Raw genomic sequence first — 13,596 nt, 5'->3', positions numbered from 1 at the left:
CTTGATTCAAGTTCACATACAGAAAAAAACTTTATTCAAGTGCACATACAGAAAAGAACACAAATGGAATCTTCAAAATGAACACATCCATGTAACCATTACCTAGTTCAAGAAACAGAACATGACTGGCATCTCAGAAACGCCACCTAAGCCTGACTTCCAGTCTATTCCACCCTGCAAACGTAAAATTCAACTTTCAACAACATAGATTAGTTCTGCTCTTTTTGAATTTTATGTAAATGAAATAGTATATTTTTCATGTCTGGCTTGTTTCATGTAACATGTTTATGGGATTCACAATTTTAAAAATTCATTTTGTAAAATGAAAATGCACATAAAAAGTGGTAGTCCAGTCAAAATTTCCACTTTACAGTCTTAACTCATCCTCCTAATAGCAACATTTACAAATAAAATCTCCATCAAATACTCACTGAAATTCCTCAACTCAAATATGGCATTCAACACACAGCACTTTTAAATGCCGAAGAACAGGTGGGAAAAATCCTGTATATTTTATAATATTCAATCATTTCTCTAGGATATATTATCAAAAAAAATTCTTTTGGACCATTTCAAGCTTACAAACTTAAAGAACCAACAGAAAAAACAAACAACATACAATATATATTAGCATACATATATTCTAGGCCAAAACTGATTCCCAGCTGTATTCAGTTTATCTAGCCCTCTATTTTGTTTCTGATGACTTTACACAGACTCCAGATGCTGTGAATATACATGAGTGATGCAAGGAGCAGAGAGAAAGAAAATCTGGCAGATCAAATTTGTTTCCGTAGCGAAATTAGATGTCTCAGCAAAAAGGAAATATATTTAACAAATTAAAACATTTAAGATAACCAGGTTTAATAAAAATAATTTGGGAATTAAGTATATTGGTACATATTCCAAATCACACCACTTTTCAAAATCTGGTTATTTATCACACATATTCATAATTTGACCTCTGTTAAAAGTAATACATTTTCATACTACCTCTCTATCCGTCCCTAAAAGAGTAATTAAAAGTAAAATACATTTTAAACCTTACCTGGTCAGTAACTGCAACTCTTAAGGTGTTAACTTTCAATTTGTTGAATTTGACAAATTGCTTCTTAAAGAAAGCCCTTGCTAATTCTGGCAGGTACAATTTCCCCAAGTATATATTTTTTTCTCTCCTATAAAAGGTAAACAAAATATGATATAATTATTTTGATAATCTAACGGGGAAAACTTTATACCAAAACCTTTAAAAGAATCAAAATTCCTAAAAATGAAGTAGAAATTAAAACTCTTTTTAAGTAATCATTTCCTGAGAGTTTAGAATGATCTACCTTACTGGGAGTTACAGAGCATAGTGATTAACCCTGTATCCAAATTTTATCTGTATGTTTCTTTCATGAACACTAATTTTGAACAGACATTTCAAAATTTTTAGACTTTCCAGGCATCTTCCAAAGAACAAAATAGACCAGGCGTGGTGGCTCACACCTGTAATCCCAGCACTTTGGGAGACCAGCCTGGCCAACATGGTGAAACCCCATCTCTACTAAAAACAAAAAATTTAGCCAGGCGTGGTCGTGGGCACCTGTAATCTCAGCTACTTGGGAGGCTGAAGCAGGAGAATCGCTTGAACCTGAGAGGCAGAGGTTACAGAGAGCCAAGAACGTGCCATTGCACTCCAGCCTGGGCAACAAGAATGAAATTCCGTCTCAAAAAATAAATAAATAAATAAACAAACAAAAAATTAAAATTTACTTATATTTTTAAATAGAACAATTCATTCTATCATGCAATTACTATGTAGGTTAACTATATATTACTATAAATCTATCAAATATTATGGAATGTTAGTGGTTTTCTTATACCCTGAAAATTTGCTATTTTATCATACTAGGGAGTATTAGTTCATCGTTTCTTAATCAGTTATTCCCAACTACACCAAAAAAGACTAAAATGACAAGAATATGAAAAAAATGACAAGAATTGCCTAAAATAATGCAATAGTGAAAAAAATTACAGTTACTGTATCATTCTTTGGGTCTTATTGTGTTGCCCAAAGCACTGATCCATCTTTCAAAAAGACATAGAACACCAGAGACTTCATCTTCGTAGTCTTTCTTTTTCAGTCTTCATTTAGCACAGCTGAGAAATCAGAATTTTTCATTTTAACAATGACAAAAGGTAGAAAAGCGACAAAGTAAATGTTTTACATTATTACAAAATCAAAGCTAATGTGAAGGAGACAAATTATAGCAGTCTAGTCTCTAATGATTACAATAAAATAGATGGTACAAGCCAGGATTTACTCACTTCAGTACTACTGATATTCATAACCAGATAATTTGTTGTCGCTGGTGAGGCTGTCTTGGGCATTATAGGATGTTGAACATCATCCCTAAGCTCCACTAGATAACAGCAGCACCTATCCAGTTGTGACAATCAAAAATGTCTCCAGACAAGCTTTATTGCTGTTGACTATTAAAAAAAAAAAAAAGAAAAAAAAAATGTCTTCAAACTTCACCAAATGTCCCCTGGGGGCAAATGTTTGGACACATTTTTGATTGTCTCAAAAATCACTCTCAATTGGAAATCACTGATATAAACAAAATCTCAGACTATCTATCTTGAGATGATATTTTAGATTAATTTTCTGAAAATTAAGAACCAATAAGCGCTGGAAACAGTTTGGCAGTTCCTCAAAAAGTTAAACATAGAATTAGCATTTGATCCAGCAACTCCACTCATAGGTACGTATATACCCATAAAACTGAAAACAAATACTCAAAGTAAGTTTATATACATACATGTTTACACCATCACTATTCACAATAGCCAAAAGGTAGAAACAGTCCAAAATGTCCACCAAAGAATGAATGGATAAACAAATTCTACTATATACACATAAGGGAATATTGTAATATGAAATACTGTTCAGCTATAAAAAGGAATAAAGTACTACTGCACATGTTACAAGTTGGCTGAACCTCAAAATATCACACTATGTAAAAGAAGCCAGGCACAAAAGGTCACATGCTATGTGATTCCATGTATATGAACTATCCAATAAATCCATAGAGACAGAATGCAGACTGGTAGTTATCAGTGGGTGGGGAAGGGAGGAAAATGGAGAAACCACTAAATGGCTAAGAGACTTTTTACGTTGGAACGACAGAAATGTTCTGGAACTAAATTGAGGTGGTAATGGCACACTGTGAATGGACTAAATGGTACTCAACTGTTCACTTTAAAATGGTTAGTTTTATATTATGTTAATTTCCTCTAATAGATGAGTTGTTTAAAGGGTCAATAAGTAAACAATATATTTCTAAAACCAAAAAAGTTACATTCTTATTCAGTTATTTATTCAACAAGGACTTCATCACACAAAATTTTGCAATAAGAACCTGTTTTCTAAAGAGATGTGTGACATATTTTTTCATGTTTTATGATGTTGATATAGTTCACACATGGAAAAAAGCTAAAGTGTACACAAACATGAATAAAAGGAAATGAATAATGTAGAAATTGTAAAAATCATTGGACTAATTCTAAATGGTGCCTATAAATCTAAAAATAAAAACATTTTTCAGTTATGAAGCAAAGATGGCCCTCCTACTGTCATCAGCACCCCCATCCTGAGCATGGCTACACACACAGATCCTTTTTCCTCACATAGTTTGCCACTTATTGGGTTTCAAAATGCAGGGCAAATTTCACAGTACTAAATCATATTGGAGATAGGGACCTGCATTTCGCAGAATTTAGCAGAAAGATTCACAAAGTGAATGCATATGCTTAACATAAAAGGGAATACTTTCAATTCTAGAAATAAAAGCAATAAAAAGGTCGATGGATCTAAACCAAGTTTTTACTGCTATCAAAATGCAGAAGACTCAAAAGCTCATTCATGATAGATATAATTAACTTTATGGAAAATGTTATCAGGCAATATGAATAAAGTGTTTATACCTAACATTATATCATACACACAGTAATATTTAGAATCCTAATTGGTAAAAACAATACAAAAAAGGTATCAGTACTTTCAAAGGTTGATGACTTTCCACTTTTTCTTTCTCTCTTAACGTCTGATTTGAACCTGATATTGTTAGATCATGTCCATGCTGGATTTAAAATAAATCAATTTTTGGCTGGATGCAGTGGTTCACACCTGTAATCCCAGCACTTTGATAAGCCAAGGCGGGAAGATCACTTGAGGTCAGGAGTTCGAGGCCAGCCTGGCCAACATGACAAAACCCCATGTCTACTAAAAATACAAAAATTAGTCGGATGTGGTGGCAGGTGCCTGTAATCCCAGCTACTCAAGAGATTGAGAATTACTTGAACCCGGAAGGTGGAGGTTCCAGTGAGCCAAGATCGAGCCACCACACTCCAACCTGGGTCACAGAACAAGAATCCATCTCAAAAAAAAAAAAAAAATTACTTTTCAGACTGATGCTAAATCCTTTTAAAGCTACTCTATATTTGTTATCTCACTGTATTTCTAATTCCTCTGTTTTCTAATTAGTGCAAAGTAATTAAAACTTCATACTCTCACTGTCTTAAAAACTTTTTTCAAGTGGAAGATCTTGAGTGAGTCAACATTAAACTTAACTATATAAATAGGATTTTGAAAGCAAGATTTCCAAAACTTAGAAGACTGAGAATGGTAGCTGGGTGAGGTGGCTGATGCTTGTATTCCCAGTACTTTGGGAGGCCAAGGCAGGTGGATCGCCTGAGGTCAGGAGTTTGAGACCAGTCTGGCCAACACGGTGAAACCTCATCTCTACTAAAAATATAAAAATTAGCTGGCATGAGGGCAGGCACCTATAAGCCCAGCTAGGCAGGCTAAGGAAAGAATTGCTTGAACCCAGAAGGCGAAGGCTGCAGTGAGCCAAGATCGTGCCACTGCACTCCATCCTGGGCGATAGAGCAAGGCTTAGTCTCGAAAAGAAAAAAAGGAAGAGTGAGAATGGACTCATCATAAATAATCTATTATGGAGTCTCCTAATTTCAGCATTCAAGTAAAACATTTGAGTACAGTCATCCCTTTGTACCTGTGGGGAACTGGTTCTAGGACACCTATATCATGGATACAAAGTTTCTGATACAAACAGCATAGTACCCTATTTGTATATAACCTATGCACATCCTCTTATATGCTTTAAAATTCATTTTTGGCTTACTTATAATAATACAATATAAATATGATACAAATAGTTATACTATATTGTTTAGGAAATAATGAAAAGAAAAATGTCTACACATGTTCAATATAAATGCAACTTCTTTTTTTTTCTTTTTTGAGATAGAGTCTTGCTCTGTTGCCCAGGCTGGAGTGCAGTGGCACGACTCACTGCAACCTATGCCTCCAAGGTTCAAGCGATTCTCCTGCCTCAGCCTCCCCAGTAGATGGGATTACAGGCGCACACTACCATGCCCAGCTAATTTTTGTATTTTTCAATTTTTCGTAGAGATGGCATTTAGCCATGTTGGCCAGGCTGGTCTCAAACTCCTAACCTCAGGTGACCCGCCTGCCTTGGCCTCCTAAAGTGCTGGAATTACAGGCATGAGCCGCTGTGCCTGGCCTAGATGCAACTTTTTTCCAAATTATTTCAATGCGTGGTTGGTTGAATCTACAGATGCAGGACCCACAGCTATGGAGGGATGGCTGCACTATCTTGTATGCTCAAGAAATTTAGCAGTATGCACTGACAGAATTTATAATCTACTGGGACAGGTGGGTAGAAGGAGCTTAACATAAACCCATAAAAAATATGTAAAGTGAAAGGACAGCAGCGTAGAGTGGTAAAGGCTCTCGAACTAGCTGACCTCAATTTGAATCCTGGCTTCACCACCTACTCACTATATGACACTAATTTTTACCTTCTTCTAGACTCTAGACCTCATTTATAAAATGGGAATAATACCTACTTTGCAAGTCTCATGTAAAAATAAGTCCAAAGCGGCCAGGTGCGGTAGCTCATGCCTGTAATCCCAGCACTTTGGGAGGCCAAGGTGGGCAGAACGTCTGAGGTCAGGAGTTTGGGACCACCCTGGCCAACATGGTGTAACCCCGTCTCTACTAAAAATACAAAAATTAGCTGGGCGTGGTGGCAAGCGCCTATAATCCCAGCTACTGGGGAGGCTGAGGCAGGAGAATCGCTTAAACCTGGGAGGCAGAGGTTGCAATGAGCTGAGATCCCACCATTGCATTCCAGCCTGGGCGACAAGAGCGAGGCTTCATCTCAAAAAAAAAAAAAAAAAGTCCAAAGCGACTTATAACGCCTGGAACATCCAAGGTACTCAATAAATGTTGCCATTACATTGTTATCGTTATAATTGTTATTATTATCATTTTAGAACTAGAAGAGATAATTTAATGCAGTTCTCCCATTTCACAAATAAGGTCACCAAAGTAACCCACACAAAATGGAATATGAAATGTCAAACAAAATGAGTGTAACAAACAGGGCATATGACAAGTTCGTAAGCAATAAATCACATGGATATTCAGGCAAGGGTTTCACAGGTGGACACTGAATTATTACATGAACATTATTATAAAATTGAAAATTAAAAAAGCACAATTGCTTCTTGTTACTGAAATAAGAGAACTAGATTAATAATCTCTTCCATTTCTAAAATAACAATAACAACAGCAATAATAACATTTATGGTTTTTTATACATATGGTTCACAAACTACATACTAATAAGCACATAGTTTGTATGGCCAGTATAAAAATAAGGTGAACCTGTCAAAGAGATTAAAATCCAGCTATTTAATTAAAATGGCAATATATTATTTACCAAGCACTTGAGGCAGAAAAAAAACCTCCCAAAGTCAACAGGTGAAGCATCAACAAAAGGTCACAACTTGAAAACTTTCTTCCCTTGGCAAGATTTAGGGACGAATTCAAGACAACATTCAGGCTTTTCACTAATTAGCACTTCACTAAGCACACCTTAACTGTAGTTAATTCAGAACCAATACATATCTTAACTTCTAAACTTGAAACGAGTCAGTTGGTAGCCTTATGTGACAGGAAGGCCATCATTATATTAATCATCTCCACAAAAACTGTGTTCATTTTTTAATTTCAACAGTATCAATGCATGTCTTGCTGCTTTTCTCAAACACATTAAGTCAGCAGCACTAAAAACATACTTGTGACCAGTGAAACAAAATCATTTTCCCACTAAAACTCTACGCTAATTTTTAAACCCTCTCCCCTGCCTTTTCCATAAAATTTTTATCAACTTTTGGTTACCATTTACTTTCACGAGAATTTTTCGTTCAGTCACTAAGTTTATAGAATCGAAGTTTACATGCTTTTTCTTTTGACAGACACAGAGCTGTATCTCCAGGAAAATTAAGTTTCAAGATGTAACACGAGATAGCAGAGTTCTGCTTTACTGAATACAGGAAATGTAATCAATTCACCAACAATTATTCAATTAGGACAATATTGAAAGTAAGTTAACAGGCATAGCAGCACACTTTGTTTTGAAAATATTCAAGGTCAAAAACCAGTGTATCTGCAAGACTTTTGCTTATTTTTTGGAGGGAGTTGAAAACCTAACACTAACAGAAAAAGGATCAAGGCTTACAGGAAGGACAAGTGATAAAACAAACGTCTTCAATGGAAAAGTTAATTCTACTTTCTCTCTCTCTGTCTCTGTCTCTCTCGTTTCCCCGGTCTGCTGTGAAGTTTTTCAAGACAGAAACAACTATGGATGAGCGCAGATAAACAGGCCATAAACAAGGATTCTCTTTACATAGGGAGTAGAGGTTCCCATGATGTGAATTCGGCCAAACTGAAAAGAATGGAGAATGGAGACAACATCCAGACCTGACCCTGCCAGAGACCCCCAACAGCAGGCGAAGAGTATGAAGGAGTCTGGGCTCCTCCCTCGCGGCCCAGGCCTCCAGTGGCAACTCAGCTGGGCAACGTGACTCAGGAAAGCACTGGGCTGGCGGCGGCCTAGCACGGCTGCCTCCCCGGACCTCCCAGGCCTGCTTTCTGGGTCTTACCTGACAGCGGGCGGGAGCCGGATGCCGCGATCTGGACCCTTGTCTTGTCTCTGCGGTGACGCGAAGACAGAGGCAACAGCAGCAGCGGCGCAGACCGGATCCGGCTCTGAGTCCGCGAACCAGCGATGAATCAGCCCGATTCCATTCAAAAGAGTTGCCCGGGCCTCCGCCGCGAAGTACTTCCGGGTTCACTGGTCTGCTTCGGCTTCCGTTCCCCGACGGCCAATTGGAGACGACTAGGACTCAGGCGGGTGTCCTGGAGGAGCGCTCCGGACAGACGGTGCGGGCCGCCGGGCGTCTCCTGTCTTTGCTAGGGTGTGAGGCGGCAGTTAGAGCCCGGGCCTCTCGCGCCCCGCGACGCCTCCTTTTTCTCTCTCCACCTCTGAGCTCTCCGGCCACCGCGGAGATGTAGTACGGCGGCACATCCAGCCCGTGAGGCGACTGGCTGGGAAATGGAACTGTTAGTATTGCGAAGCCCAGATCCCCTTTCGTTTTGGTGTTCACTACTATTAACGGCCCTCCTCAAAAACTAAAAGGTTCGTTTGAACTAGATTTAACTTGGTTATCTGAGAAGAAATTTTTTAAAAAACAGTGGGGATGGTGTGATTAGACGGGGTCGGTAAGACGCTCCTTTCCGTAAGCCCGCTTTATCCCCACCCCTTGTCATTGCTTTGCAAGAATTGGATTTCAAGTAAAACGAATGTTTCCCAAATGTTCAAACCACCTATTTTAAGCCGAATTTAGCTTACGGTGTTTAAAGAATCGTTTATTCACATTTCTCCATGTAATTATCAGCAGTCACGTTTTACTCATGATCTACTTTGTGCTATGTTTTCAAAAAGCAAAATTGCACAGGATATGACTTGACAAGTTGATGTCACATTCTAGGTCTAGGTACAGTCTGTTTAAGGCAGCTTGTTTGCCACATTCCTCTCACTTTCTCAAACGTATTCCAAATAGCCTTCTTTAAAGCACTCCTAAATCAAGAATGGCGAGAATGGGCAGAGGGTGAGGAAAGATTACAGCTCCTGGATCCAAACTGTGATTTGAGTAGCACAATTGCATTGGATTTTTCCTTTAAGATATTCATATCTCTAAAAACACGAAAATTATTTTACTCATAAGTAATATTTGGATCCGCATCTTTATGCTTCCCCCCTAAAACCTATGCCTCACTATTCACTTAATTTTTTTGAGGGGGAGGAGGGGTGAATATCCTCCAAATAATTTTCCTAATCAGAAACTTAAGAATATAAACACTCGCCTCTTTTTCACCTCTCCCCACTGGCCTCCCAATTAACCACTGTAGAAACTATGAAATGTATAAACTTCACAACAGTTTTTCCAATCCACCACTTCCCTTTCTAAATACTCCCACTTTGGCCTTAACTCAGACCTTCGTCACTTATTTTTTATTTTATATTATGTGTGTATTTTTGAATTAGGGTCTTGCTTTGTCACCGAGGCTGGAGTGCGGTGGAACCGTGTCAGTTCACCGCAGCCTCCTCCTCCCCGCGCTCAAGCAGCCCTCCCACTTTAGCCTCCCAAGTAGCTAGGACTACAGGCGCTTGCCACCATGCCCAGCTAATTTTTATTTATATATTTATTTATTTAATAGAGACAGAATTTCACCATGTTCCCCAGGCTACTTTTTAAAAATGTTCTTTGGTCTTTCTGCCTTCAGTCTGCTCCCTTTGAATCCATCCTCCATCTCATTGGCAAAACAGTTTTGTGCTGTACATAGTCATGCTCCTTCTTTACTTAAAATTTCACTAGTGGCTCCCCATAACATTCATTATAAAGGTCAAAAAAAAAAAAAAACCCTTAAACTTTTGTACCTTTGCTCTAGCCATAATAAAATATTTAGCTGGGGAATAAGATGTTCATAGGGCTTTGAAAAACTCTTAACATATTCCTGAGACTGTAGAAGGTACTTAGGGTGTGCACATACCTAGGGTCATGTGAACACTCAAGCCTGAGAAGGCCCTGAGCTCTAACCTCTGGCTGACCTTGAGGCACTACAGAAGCATCTGAGCTCTAAACTCTCACTGACCGTGAGGCACTACAGAAGCAAGAAGTGAAGGCTAAGGCACAATTATTTGGTTGGTTGGTGCCAGAGTAATTGTGGTTTTGTCATTTCAATGCAATTACCTAATATAAAGTGCTTGGCTGATTGTTGAAGGCATCTCTCAACGTAGATACTAAACCCCTCGGAAAAGACTGGGAGATTTTTTGGTTGAAGTTGTTTAAGGAAACCTGTCTCTCTAATCATTAGCTGACCACTAAGCTAACTGAGCAGAAACCTGAGTGGTCACAAAATAAAAATTGCAGACTTTAAAGGAAGAGTTCATAAACTAGGTGCAATGGCACGCATGTGTAGTCCCAGCTACTCAGGAAACGAAGGCCAGAGGATCCCTTGAGTCACCAACTCAGACCTTGTCTCTAAAAAAAAAGAAAAAAGAATGAATTCAGAAAAGTCGCTAAACCAGCAACTACTACAACAAACAGAAACAACAATGAATCTTGGGGAGTGAGTAGAATCTGATTTCCAGAGTTACACATTATAGTATTTAAAATGGTCAGTTTTCAAAATAGTTATGAAACATGCAAAGAAACAAGAATGTATGGCCCATACACAGGATAACAATCAATAGAACCTAACCCTGAGGAAGCCTACATGCTGGACTTAGTAAATAAAAAGTTTTTAAATCAGATATTTTCAATATATTAAAAAGCTAAGGGAAACCATGTCTAAAGAACTAGAAGAAAATATGAGATGTTTCATCAAATAGATGATAAAGATCAATTATATTTTAAAACCCAAATAATTCTGGAGTTGAAAGTATAATATGCTAGGGTGAGTGCGGTGGCTCATGCCTGTAATCCCAGCACTTTGGAAGGCCGAGGCAGATGGATCACCTGAGGTCAGGAGTTTGAGACCAGCCTGACCAACATGGATAAACCCCCATCTCTACTAAAAATACGAAATTAGCTGGGCATGGTGGCGCATGCCTATAACCCCAGCTACTTGGGAGGCTGAGGCAGGAGAATTGCTTCAACCTGGGAGGCAGAGGCTGCAGTGAGCCAAGATTTGCACTCCAGCCTGGGCAACAAGAGCAAAACTGCATCTCAAAACAAAGTGTAATATGCTATAACAGAAACAAAATTTTTTTTTAATTTTTAAAAATAAAAATAGCAAAAAAATAAAGTGAAAATTTCACTAGAGGGGCTCAATCCCAGATTTGAGCAGGGAGAAAAAAAATAAGCAAACTTCAATATAGGTCAGTTGAAATTATCTAGTCTGAGGAACAGATTGAAAAGAGAAAGACAAAACATGAACAAAGCCTCAGAGACCTGTGGGACACAAGCATACCAACATGTGCATATGTGAGTTTCAGAAGGAGAGGGGGAAAAAGAAAAGGGCAGACATAATTCTTGAATAAAGAATGGCAGGGCATGGTGGCTCACACCTGTAATCCCAACACTTTGGGAAGACAAGGCAGGTGGGTCACCTGAGGTCAAGGGTTTGAGACCAGCCTGGCCAACGTGGTGAAACCCTGTCTCTACTAAAAATACAAAAATTAGCCAGGTGTGTTAGTGCGTGCCTGTAATTCCAGCCACTCAGGAGGAGGGAGGAGAATCACTTGAACCTGGGAGGCAGAGGTTGCAGTGAGCTGAGATGATGCCATTGCACTCCAGCCTGGGCAACAGAGCAAGACTGTATCTCAAAAAAAAAAAAAAAAAAAAAAAAAAAGGAAAGAAAAAAGAATGACCAAAAACTCCCAAAATTTAATGAGAAATACTTATCTATACATCCAAGGAGCTCAACAAATGCCAAGTAACATAAACAAATTTATACCTCAACACATTTTAATTAACCGGTCAAAAGTCAAAAGCAAAGAGAAACTCTTGAAAGTGGCAAGAGAGGGCCGGGCTCGGTGGCTCAAGCCTGTAATCCCAGCACTTTGGGAGGCCGAGGCGGGTGGATCACGAGGTCAAGAGATCGAGACCATCCTGGTCAACATGGTGAAACCCCGTCTCTACTAAAAATACAAAAAATCAGCTGGGCATGGTGGTGCGTGCCTGTAATCCCAGCTACTCAGGAGGCTGAGGCAGAAGAATTGCCTGAACCCAGGAGGCGGAGGTTGCGGTGAGCCGAGTGGCAAGAGAGAAGCCACTCATCACATAATCCTCCTTAAGATTCACAGTTGATGCCATAAAAGTCAAAAAGCAGTGGTATGACGTATTCAAAATGCTGAAAGAAAAAGATCAGCAAGTAAGAATTTTGTCTCTAGCAAAACTATCCTTCAAAAATGAAGGAGGTATTAATACTTTCCCAAAATATATGTGTATACAAAGATGAAATTTGTTGCTAGGACATTTTCCTTGCACGAAATACTAAAGGGAGTCCTTCAGAATTAAATCGACATAAATGGTAATTCAAGTCCACATGAAGGAGTAACAACACATGTAAAAGTAACTACATAAGTAAACATAAAAGTCTAAATATTTTTTTATTTGTAACTCTTTTCCTATTTAATTTAAAAGACAACTGCATAAGGCAATAATTATAAGTCTTTATGGGCTTATTGTAAGATATTAATATGACAACAGAAGGGAGAGGAAGGAGGGAAAGAATAATGGAGGAATGAAGCCATGTAGTAGCAAGTTTTTGTGTTCTATTGAAATAAAGTTGTTATTAATCCAAACTAGATTGTTATAACTTGTTAATTATAATCCCCAGAACAACTGCTAAGAAAATGCTTTTAAAATATATGAATAAAGGACAAGAAAATTAAAATGGCACGCTAGAAAATATATACCACACAACAAAGGGCTGCAGTAATTAAGAAATGGAGGAATAAAAAAGACACAGGACATAAAACAAATAGCAAAATGGCAAACGTAAATCCTACCTTATCAGTGTCAACAATCCACTTCAAAGGATTTTCCTTGAAAAAGAAAAAGGTTGGGAGTAGTGGCTCACACCTCAAATCACAGCACTTTGGGAGGCCAAGCCTGGAGGATTGCTTGAGTCCAGGAGTTCAAGACGAGCCTGGGCAACATTGCAAAACTCTATCTCTACTGAAAAATGCAACAAATTAGCTGGATATGGTGGCACCTGCCTGTAGTCCCAGCTGCTCAGGCAGCTGAGGTAGGAGGATCACTTGAGCCCAGGAGGTAAAGTCCGCAGTGAGCCGTAATCATGCCATTGCACTCCCAGCCTTGGTGACACAGTGAAATCCTGTCTCAAGAAAGAAAAAAAAAAAAGATAACTTTATTCCATTGAACAGTTTGCAAACCAAAGCAGTGCAGTCTTTTGTACCAAACAACGATGTGGTCCAAGAAAACAGAAAGATTGTCTGTTTTAGAGAAAGTTCCCACCTGGGTTCCCCCTCTAGTCTGCTATGCAAATGAAGAATGACAGCTTGTTTAGTTTTCATTGGTTGATGCATGTCACAGTCTATCAGTTAGGTCCCTGTGGTGAAATGAGACTTTCTAGCAGTTGTTGATTGAGTCAGTGTAAACAGGAACAGATAGCTATGAATGACCCAAAGT

General features: G+C 38.6%; 1 protein-coding gene across 3 annotated transcripts in view; it reads right to left on the bottom strand.

The window, feature by feature from the left end:
* PSMD14 (proteasome 26S subunit, non-ATPase 14) overlaps positions 1 to 8,599 on the bottom strand; it is a 106,651-nt gene extending 98,052 nt beyond the window's left edge. Inside the window, exons 1-2 of one of the 3 annotated variants that reach the window (XM_032286529.1) lie at positions 8,038 to 8,599; positions 1,049 to 1,175 (exon numbers count right to left, since the gene is read on the bottom strand). The gene's annotated coding sequence lies outside the window, so the exon portion shown is untranslated. Of the gene's footprint in view, positions 1 to 1,048; positions 1,176 to 7,855; positions 7,940 to 8,037 lie in introns of those variants that run through there. The other 2 variants (XM_032286530.1, XM_032286531.1) reach the window with 2 other exon arrangements.
* Positions 8,600 to 13,596: the final 4,997 nt, after the last annotated feature.

This window comes from Sapajus apella, unplaced genomic scaffold (genome assembly GCF_009761245.1).
Source record: "Sapajus apella isolate SASKATOON/1434 unplaced genomic scaffold, GSC_monkey_1.0 scaffold18, whole genome shotgun sequence".
NCBI classification, from domain to species: domain Eukaryota; kingdom Metazoa; phylum Chordata; class Mammalia; order Primates; family Cebidae; genus Sapajus; species Sapajus apella.
This window is presented reverse-complemented; position numbering and strand designations above follow the sequence as displayed.